This window comes from Hemitrygon akajei, unplaced genomic scaffold, assembly GCF_048418815.1.
Source record: "Hemitrygon akajei unplaced genomic scaffold, sHemAka1.3 Scf000048, whole genome shotgun sequence".
NCBI classification, from domain to species: domain Eukaryota; kingdom Metazoa; phylum Chordata; class Chondrichthyes; order Myliobatiformes; family Dasyatidae; genus Hemitrygon; species Hemitrygon akajei.
In genome coordinates this window covers 7,151,069-7,162,230 of record NW_027331934.1, presented here as the reverse complement: position 1 = coordinate 7,162,230, position 11,162 = coordinate 7,151,069, and the positions used below count along the sequence as shown (strand labels likewise).

Genomic DNA, 11,162 nt, shown 5'->3' with positions numbered 1-11,162 from the left:
GTATAGCAGGTGGCCTCCACTGCCTCATTAACACTCCATCCTCGAGATAATACCTTACTGGCACTTTCTTAATCTCATCATCTGAGACAGCTGTTTCTTTCAAAGCTTCAATCTCAGGGTCTCGGTTCTGTTCTGCTATAAACTCCTTCCTACACTGGGATAAATCTTTCTCATCAGACTTACTACCTGAATCCTGTTGAAACAATGAAGGCAGAAAAGTCCCTGACAAGTCATCATAACCTGAATCCCGATTTTGGCTATCATGGGTAGGTATCAGAATCATGCTGCACAGAACTGTCTGTGTCGGCAGACATTTTAGCCATACTTCGAGTTACTTTGAGTTACTGCGCAGGAAGGATAAATGTTAAAATCCATCTGTGGGTCGTCAGTGGTTGGCTTAGTTGTCAACTACACTACAGGAACAACTTTACCATCTGCCAGGTCATTCCCTAACAGCAAAGTAACATCTTCCACCGGTAAACTGGAGCATAATCCGATCTTAACAGGTCCCGAAACCAACCCTGACAGTAAAGTTACCTTGTGCAATGGCACGGAAACCATTTCGCCCCCAATGACTTTAATAAGATTTACCTCACCAGTGTTAGTCTCATCACCAAACTTTAGAACGCTGTCTGATATAAGTGACTGAGAAGCCTCAGTAACTCGAAGAATTTTCACTGGTACCGGGGTTGACCCTTCCTTTACTAATACAAACCCATCTGACATAAAATGATCGAATCCCTTCTTAACTCGGTCAGACCTCTCAGTCCTTAACTGAGCCTCAACAGAATGTTCAGAACCCTGTGGGTTTATAGGTGCATCAACATACTGAACACAGGCATTTGGGACTGCCTCCTTTTCCTTTTTCTTCTTCAGGATGGAACAATTAGCCATCATATGACCAGCTTTCTTACAATCGTAACAAGTAAGACCAGAATATTTCTCCTTCAACTGCTTCCCTTCATCCTTACTGTTGTCACTAGTCACAGCTTTAATTTCTGGTTTACCCTGCTGATCCCTGCTATTCTTTTGGAAGATCTTATTTGGGGTAAACTTAACCTTATGAGTTAAAGCAAACTAATCTGTTAATGTAGCAGACTCCCGTAAAGTGGCAGCATCTTTTTCATCTGAATATGTCTTTATGTCATCATAGACACAGCTTTTGAATTCTTCAATTAAAATCAACTCTTTCTATCTGTAAAAATCATCATTTATATTTTTATATGTGCACCAGCGGTCAAAACACACAAACTTCTCAGAAGCAAATTCCATATAAGTCTGATTCACAGATTTCCACAAATTTCTAAACTTTTGCCTGTATGATTCTGGGACCAACTCATAAGCTTTGAGCACAGCCTGTTTCACTATGTCATAATTAGCTGCATTTTCAATTGATAGGGCAGAATGAGCTTGTTGAGCCTTACCCTTAATTATACATTGTAACTAAAGAGTCCAGCTTCCTTTCGGCCACTTTTGACTTTGAGCCACTTTATCAAAATGCTGTAAGTATTTACCAACCTCAGTCTCATCAAATGGAGGGACCAATTTAACTTCCTGGCTGGCAATAAACGGTGCAACCAACTCCTTTGAGACAGCAACTTCTTTCTCGAGCCTTAACTTCTCTATCACAAACTGCCTCTGTCTTTCTCCTTCTTCCCTCTGTTTTTCTGCTTCTTCAGCTTCAAAACTTTTTTATGCTTCTTCTGTCTGTTTGTATGCCTCTTGAGCATCAAACCCCCTCTTTCTCTTGTTCTCTTCAGCCTCTAATTTAAGTACATCAATCTTCAATTGTTCCAGTCGTAACTGGATCTCCTCTTTACTCACAGGAAACCTCTTTAACACTTCTTTATCAAATACCTTCATAGATATATAGTGCTCAACTAATTTCCTCTGAATTTCTGGCTTTCTCATAGCCCCCTATGGTGGCTGCAATTCCCAGCCGCACCATCAACCGGGCATATTAATGTGTCCTGTAGCCGACCGTCCTCCTGATAATCTGGGAAACGACTGAGTGGCTGCATTACACCACCCTAAGTAGATGGGGCTGGATAATTGGATTGTGCCATTCTACTACAGCCAGAGGGGTGTTCTCTGGAGCTACTTCATTTATGGCATATCTTTTTAAGGAGAGGAATGTTTTCTCTCCCATGCAATTTACTATTGAATGGCCAGCATCCAATATAAGCCCACAGCCAGGAGCTGAGTGCTGTCTCTAGGTCTGAGGAGTATTTCACTATGTTGTTGTAACCCAGTTTTGTTCCGTTTAGCTGATTCAAGTTTGGACTGTAGAACAGTTCTGTTGAGATTATAAACATTTTGGGTAATAAAACCCCTATTTTTTTCACCTGTACCTGCTCCCCCAGTTTTATGCTTCCCCTGGTCCTTCACACATTCTTTCCTCCTTAAGGTTCTGCCCATTCGCAATAGTCAGCAATTCATTCTTTTTTGCTTTTCCTAATGCCTCAGGGGGTTGGCGCTTCCAGACATATATAAATATCCATTGCTGCTGATTTCCACACACAAATAAATCAAAAGGGATTTTCCCCAATCAGATTGATAATTATTTGATCAATAAGCCCCCAAATTTGTTCATATCCCAGACGTAGGCCCCAATTTTGTTACAAACCATAATGCTTTAGAAACAAACCAGCAGCAATAGACTACACCTGGAGTCCAGGTTTGATGATAAAACCACTGTCTTTATTTGTAACTACTTATAAAATTGTAACTTAAACAATTTAAACAAAAGTTAAGTGTTATGTGTATAAATGTGTGTAAATATAACTCCCAAACTACTGAGCTCGGGGGAAACAAGGCTTTGAGTCTTGAGATGGTAAAGTTCAGTTCATCCACAGAATAGGTGATCAGAGAGAGATAGTTGTAATCCAGGGTAAATGTCGAGAGAAGGCAATTATGTCGAATTCCACAGGTTCCACGGTGGTAAAATGAGAGAACAGTCGCTGTAGATTTTATCCGTCATTCCAAATCCACATACAAATTATCACCGAAAGCGAATTGTCACAAGAGGTATCGTCGTCACACCCAGGAAAGGGTAAGACATAAGTGGTCTCCACAGGATACGCCAAATCCGATCCAAACCTATGGATCAAACCAGGTGACAACCACACATTCGATATACGGTGAATTGATAATTAACCCGCCCTTGTGGGCATAGGAAATTTCTGAAAAATGACCCTTGGCCACGAGCTCCCTGGTTTCGATCCTTCCATTTTTCCTCCATCTCCGTCTGACTCTGAGCGTCCATGTCCTCGGTTAAAACTAAACAAGCTGCAAGTCAAACTGATTCACCTTCTTAACCTCACACTTTCTCTCTAAAAATGACAGTCCACAGCAAACGAAACCTAGGGATTCATAACAACGGCCACTCCCTGTTGTGATCTGACTGGTGTGCCAGTAGTTGAGATGACTGATTGAATCCTATCCCACATTCTGAGCAGGTGAACAGCTTCTCCCAGTGTGAACTCGCTGATGTCTCTGTAGGTAGGATGACTCAGTGAACCCCTTCCCACAGACTGAGCAGGTGAATGGCTTCTCCCCAGTGTGTACGCTCTGATGTACCTTCAGTTTAGATGAGGTAGTGAATCCTTTCCCGCACAGTGAGCAGGTGAACAGCTTCTCTCCAGTGTGAACTCACTGGTGCACCAGTAGGTTGGATGACGGAGTGAATCACTTCCCACAGACTCAGAAGGTGAATGGCTTCTCCCCAGTATGAACTGACTGGTGTGCCAGTAGTTGGGATGACCGAGTGAAACTCTTCCCACAGTCTGAGCAGGTGAACGGCTTCCCCCCAATGTGAACTTGCTGATGACTCTGTAGGTGGGATGACTGAGTGAATCCCTTCCCACAGACTGAGCAGGTGAACGGCTTCTCCCCAGTGTGAATTCGCTGATGTCTCTGTAGGTTAAATGACTCTGTGAATCTCTTCCCACAGACTGAGCAGGTGAACAGCTTCTCCCCAGTGTGAACTCGCTGGTGTCTCTGTAGGTTGGATGACTCAGTGAATCCCTTCCCACAGATTGAGCAGGTGAATGGCCTCTCCCCAGTGTGAACTCGCTGATGTCTCTGTAGGTAGGATGACTCAGTGAATCCCTTCTCACAGACTGAGCAGGTGAATGGCTTCTCCCCAGTGTGAACTCGCTGATGTCTCTGTAGGTTGGATGAATCAGTGAATCTCTTCCCACAGACTGAGCAGGTGAACGGCTTCTCCCCCGTGTGAAATCGCTGATGACTCTGTAGGCTGGATGACTCAGTGAATCTCTTCCCACAGACTGAGCAGGTGAATGGCTTCTCCCCAGTGTGAAATCGCTGATGTCTCTGTAGGCTGGATGACTCAGTGAATCTCTTCCCACAGACTGAGCAGGTGAACGGCTTCTCCCCAGTGTGAACTCTCTGATGACTCTGTAGTCTGAATGACTGAGTGAATCCTCTCCCACAGACTGAGCAGGAGAATGGCCTCTCCCCAGTGTGATCTCGCTGATGTACCAGTAGGTTGGATGATGCAGTGAATCTCTTCCCACAGACAGAGCAGGTGAATGGCTTCTCCCCGGTGTGAACTCGCTGATGGACCAGTAGGCGGGATGACAGTGTGAATCCCTTCCCACATTCTGAGCAGGTGAACGGCTTTTCTCCAGTGTGAACAAACTGGTGTGCCAGTAGTTGGGATGACCAAGTGAATCTCTTCCCACAGACTGAGCAGGTGAACGGCTTCTCCCCGGTGTGAACTCGCTGATGTACCAGTAGGTGGGATGACACAGTGAATCTCCTTCCACATTCTGAGCAGGTGAACGGCTTCTCTCCAGTGTGAACTCGCTGATGACTCTGTAGGTTGGATGACTCAGTGAATCCCTTCCCACAGGCTGAGCAAGTGAACGGCTTCTCCCCAGTGTGAACTCGCTGATGGCTCAGTAGGTGGGATGACTGAGTGTATCCCTTCCCACAGACTATGCAGGTGAACGGCCGCCCCCTGGTGTGAAGTCGCTGGTGAGCCATTAGATCAGATAACCGAGAGAATCCCTTCCCCGAAATTCAGCAGATGACAGCCTGTGCCCAGTGTGATCTAACTGATTGGTGTGTCCACAGGTGGGATGACCAACAGAATCATTTCCCACACACAGAATGGCCTTGCCCAGTGTGAACCTGCTGATGTACCTTCAGTTGAGATAACCGAGTGAATCCATTCCCACTGTCTGAGCAGGTGAAAGGCCTTTCTCCTGTGTAAAATGACGGGCGTGCCAGTTGGTCAAATGACCAAGTGAATCTCCCCCCCCCACAGTCTGAGCAGGAAGGATGGTCGATTGAATTCCTTGCTCCACTTCTTAAATATCTAGACAGAGACAACAAAACTGGTGTGCTGTGTTTGAGCTTCCTGGAGACAAATTCCTTCTTGTTTTTAACCTGTAAAAAGATTTACAAAATCCATCAATGGGTGTAGGACAATATTTCAGATGAGATTACATGAGTTGCCAAGGATTGATCTGGTATCACACTGTTACAGTGAGGTCCTACCCAAGTTGGACAGAGAAATCATCTCCTGACTGGGCAGAGTGCTGGTATCTGGAATGACCATCACTTCCCTGATGCTCTTCCTGTCTCTATAAGAATGGGGCATTTCTGCCGTCTCCAATCTGTGACCTGGCTCAGTTTGACTCTCCATTGGTATTATTCCCTGCTCCTGCTGAGCAGCATGGGTGCCTGGCCCCACAGTAACTGAAACAGTATCACACAAATAGTCTTTCTTGACGTGCAACTGGGATGTTCTCTTATGTATTATTAACTTAAAGTGCCACAATTTTAACGCCATATAAAAAATTCCTGCTGAGATGAATGGTTGGTCCGCATAGCTGTTAAAAGGGCTTAGAGTGAATGTTTGTAATATTTCAGGTTCGTGTAGAAAAGTACAACACAGAAACAGGCCCTTTGGGCCATCTAGTTTGTGCTGAACTATTTAAATAGCCCACTCTCATATATCCCTACCATCCAGGTACCTACACGAACCTCTTAAATGTTGAAATTGAGCTCACATGCACCACTTGTGATGGCTGCTCATTCCAAACCCAGATGACCATCAGTGTGAAGAAGTTTCCCCTCATGTTCCCCTTAACATTTCACCTTTCACCCTTAACCAATGGCCATTGGTTGTAGTCCCACACCAATCAGTGGTAAAAGCCAGCTTGAATTTACACCTTCCCTTTAGTTGAATATACTCAAACGGCGCTTTCTAAATGGTCACCTATGACGATGTCATTGATAGGTCGAATAAATGCTATAAAAATGGCTATTCTACCAAAATTTTATATATATTTCAAGCAGTTCCCTCTTTTGTTCCAAAAACATTATTTGATAAAATAGATTCTTTGATTTTATCTTATGTTTGGAATAATAAAGGCTCTAGAGTGAATAAACTTTTATTGCAAAAATCAAAAAAAGATGGAGGACTGGCTTTACCAAACTTTAGATGTTATTATTGGGCAATTAATATTCGTTATATTACTTTTTCGATTTATGATACAGCCGACCAAGATCGCCCTTCATGGTTACAGTTGGAGGAAAATTCAGTAATGGGGTTTTCGTTAGCTTCTTTATTAGGAGCTCCTCTTCCGTTTTTGTTCTCCAGAATAGGTAGACAAGCTCTTAACCCTATTGTTAAACATACTTTTAAAATTTGGTTTCAATTTCATAGATTTTTTGAATTAAATTATTTTTTACTTTCTAGTAATGTTTATTCTAATTTCTTTTTTAAACCATCAACTTTGGATAAGGCTTTTTTAACATGGAAAATTAAGGGAATAAAGACTTTCTTAGATTTGTTTTTACAAGATTGTTTAATGTCTTTCTCACAGTTAATGGATAAATATGATATCTCTAATACACATTTTTTCAGGTATTTACAGGTTAGGAATTTCTTACATGATTTTTTACCGAATTACTCCTTGGCCTGCTCTTCAAATTTGGCTTACGTTATTTTTCAGTTTAAACCTTTTCAAAAACAATTAATAGCTATCATGTATAAACAGTTAATGAATGCTCACATGTTGCCTAATGATAGGGTTCAACGTACCTAGGAAGTAGAACTTCAACATTCACTTTCAGATAATCAACGGAGTAAAATTTATTACTTAGTCAATAATTCATCTTTCTGGTCACGCTATATCTTAATTCAGTTTAACATAGTACATAGGGCTCATATGTCCAAAGATAAATTGGCGCATATTTTACCGAATATAAGCCCTATTTGTGACAGATGTAACACAGAAATGGCTACTTTAACTCATATGTTTTGGTCATGTGTAAGTTTAAATAATTTTTGGAGGAATGTGTTTGGAATATTATCTGAAGTTATAGATATGGATGTTTAACCTAATCCACTTACAGCAATTTTTGGGAATATTCCAGAGGAAGCAAGCAAAGTGTCTGCTTCCACCCAACATGTGATAGCTTTTTCAACTTTACCGGCTAGGAGAGCTATTTTGCTACATTGGAAAGAATCTAACCCACCTACTGTTTTCTATTGGCTCTCCTCCATTATGTCATGTACAAGCTTGGAGAAAATTAGAAGCCGAACATTTGATACATCCTTTAATTTTGAACAAGCCTGGCGACCTTTTATTCAATATTTTCACATGATTTAAATTTTTTTTTTTTTTAAATTCTCTTCGGGGAAAATCCTTATCCATGAAGGTTTGGAGATGACTGGAAGGATGTGTTTTATTTCTCTCTGTTTTCTTTAATTTTATCCTCAATTGGACTGCCCAATCTTTCTTTTTCTTTCCTTTTTTTCTCTTTCTTTTTTTTTGTTTTTTGTTTCAGTTTAGTTAGTGGGTTTTTTTCCTTATCAATAAAATCTCCAATCTTTTTTTATGATTATTATGAGTTATAGTTTTTTTTTGACCATTGTATATATAACAGGATAATATTTTACTTATTTGATTTTGATATTATATACTTTTTGTTTTTACTGTTGCTGTTTATATGTCTTTTATATTATCTACTTGTTAAACTCCTCTTCCGATTTGTATATTCTTTATTTGGAAATCAATAAAAAAGACTGAAAAATGAATTTACACCATCTATGCCCCTCTTTCACAATCAAATCTCCCCTCAATCTTCGACAGTCCAAGGAATAAAGTCCTGAGAAGATGAACTGATCTCCAAAAGTCATGAAGTTAAAGATGAAACATTCTTTTCAACATTTTAAGCAAGATTAGAGTATTATTTTTGTTTTTACAATTTCAGAGTGGAAAAAAAAGGAAAGGAGCACCATGCAAAAGTTTGGGAACCCCAAGAGATTTGAGCTCTCAGATAACTGTTACCAAGGTCCAGCCCTTAATTAGCTTGTTAGAGCAATGGCTTGTTCACAGTCTTGTTTTTTTATTAAACTTTTTTTATTGTGTTTTCAAGTAATTACAGTCTTCATTAGGAAAAGCCAGATGTTGCAAATTTCAAAGCTCTATAAATACCCTGACTCCACAAATTTTGTCCCAACAATCAGAGCCATGGGCTCCTCTAAGTCCTTGCCTAGCACTCTGAAAATTAAAATACATGATGCCCACGAAGCTGGAGAAGGCTATAAGAAGATAGCAAAGTGTTTTCAGGTAGCCATTCCCTTAGTTCGTAATGTAATTAAGAAATGCCAGTTAACAGGAAAGGTGGAGGTCAAGTTGAGGCCTGGAAGACCAAGAAATCCTTCCGAGAGAACTGCTCATAGGATGACCAGAAAGGGAAATCAAAACCCCCGTTTGACTGCAAAAGACCTTCAGGAATATTTAGCCGACTGAAGTGGTGGTGCACTGTTCTACTGTGCAGGGACACCTACACAAATATGACTTTCATGGAAGAAACATCAGAAGAAAACCTTTCCTGTGCCCTCGCCACAAAATTCAGCTTCAGATATTTGCAAAGGACCATCTAAACAAGCCTTATGCATTTTGGAAACAAGTCCTCTGGACTGATGAAGTTAAAAAAGAACTATTTGGCTGCAATGAGCAAAGGTATGTTTGGAGAAAAAAGGGTGCAGAATTTCATGAAAAGAACACCTCTCCAACTGTTTAGCATGGGGGTAGATTGATCATGCTTTGGGCTTGTGTTGCAGCCAGTGACACGGGGAACATTTCACTGGTAGAGGGAAGACTGAAATCCATCCAATACCTGCAAATTCTGGAAGCAAACATCACACCGTCTGTAAAAAAGCTGAAAATTAAAAGAGGATGGCTTCTACAACAGGATAATGATCCTAAATGCACTTCAAAATCCACAACGGACTACCTCAGGAAGCGCAAGCTGAACATTTTGCCATGGACCTCACAGTCCCCCGGCCGAAACATCATCAAAAATCTGTGGATAGACCTCAAAAGAGCAGTGCATGCAAGACGGCCCAAGAATCTCACAGAACTAGAAACCTTTTGCAAGGAAGAATGGGCAAAAATCCCCAAACAAGAATTGAAAGACTCTTAGCTGGCTACAGAAAGCATTTAGAAGTTGTGATACTTGCCAAAGGGGTTGCTACTAAGTACTGACCATGCAGGGTGCCCAAACTTTCACTTCAGGCCCTTTTCCTTTTTTATTATTTTGAAACTGTAAATGATGGATACAAAAGAGTAATCTTGCTTAAAATATTAAAGAGTGTGTCATCTTTAACTTTATGCCTTTTGGAAATCAGGTCTTTGTTTTACTCGCTTAGCTATTCACAGGAACAGAAAGGTGCCCAAATTTTTGCATGTCACTGTATGCAATTTTCTTGCTAAATGATGCTTTAAAAAGTCGGACTTCCAAATATCACTCCCCTTCTTCCCACTTGCAAATTCTCCAGCAATTTTTGCATCACCACAATACACACAGGTAACACCAGTTTCTGTATTGGGCATAAATATTTCCCCTGAACCCTCCCTCAGGTGACTGACGGTGATGAACTTGGTGATGCCAATGAATATGAAGGGAAGGGCAGTAGTCTGTCTCATTGGAGTCTGGCACATTTGTGATGTTAAAGCTACTTGTTGCCCAGGGCAAAGTTGTTTGATATCATTATGTACCCAGACAGAATAGGTCAAAACATATCCTCACGTGTAGAAAACTCCAGAACAAGCAACACACACAAAATGCTGGAGGAACTCAGCAGGCCGGGCAGCATCTATGGGAAAGAGTACTAATGCTGAGTTCCTCCGGCATTTTGTGTGTTGCTTGGATTTCCAGCCGCTGCAGATTTTCTCTTGCTGCGGTTGGAGGCAGAACAAAGGTGATTTTCTCAACAGCTGATAGAAAGATTGTGTTATCTTTTTCCGAGTTCCTAATCCTTGCATTCAGATTGCTCGAGCTCAGCTCTGTCTGTGAGATCTATCTGCTCCCATTCCCTGATTAGCCGGAAGCTCACCGGGGCCCGCGTACGGATCGTGGGGCTGAGAGAGAGGAAAAAGACCTGCCTGTGCCGAGTTTGCGGGCTACAGTTTCCGGTTCTCACAGCAATTGTCACTCAATTAGAGTCGAAAAAGCCCTTACCTTTCCGCTCCTCCCGACATTTTGTATACTGCGCGCATGCGTAGTTATCGGAGACGGCAGCAACTCTGCGCCTGCGCATTTGATCGGTGCTTCAAACGACAGCGAAATTTTAAACGCGCGACTTTATGGGTAATCATGGTACCATTCAAAATTTATGCAAGCACCGGTTCCACGTCCATATCTCAATTTTTTTGTGTGTAGAAAACTCAGCAGCTTTCTTAACGCAGAAAGCGGCTCCCATAAACGATACACTCATTATCAACATGCATTTCGTGTATCTAATGCCAAAGTACAATCCTCTTACAAATGCAGATGTGAAACAAAAAAGATTCTGCTTTTGCTGGACATACAGAGACGCACACACACACAATGCTGGAGGAGCTCTGCAGTTCAGGCAGCAACTAAGCAGAGGAGTACACAGTCTAGAAATGTTGAAGGGGCTCGGCTCAAATGCTGCCCATTTATTCCTCTCCACATTTGCTGCCTGATCTGCTGATTACCTGGAATGTTTTGTAGAAATTAACCATTTTGTTTTTCAATTAAGCAGCCTCCAAATGTTTCTCATCTTTCATTCATAGCCACATCCTGCTGATCTGGTTCCTCTTCCTCCTCCTGCTTGTAACCTCCAGACCCCATCTCTCTCTGGAACCCCA

The 11,162-nt window shown here is 41.7% G+C and overlaps 1 pseudogene; it reads right to left on the bottom strand.

Moving 5' to 3' along the window:
* Window positions 1-1,692: 1,692 nt before the first annotated feature.
* On the bottom strand, window positions 1,693-10,532 carry LOC140720900 (uncharacterized; annotated as a pseudogene).
* Window positions 10,533-11,162: the final 630 nt, after the last annotated feature.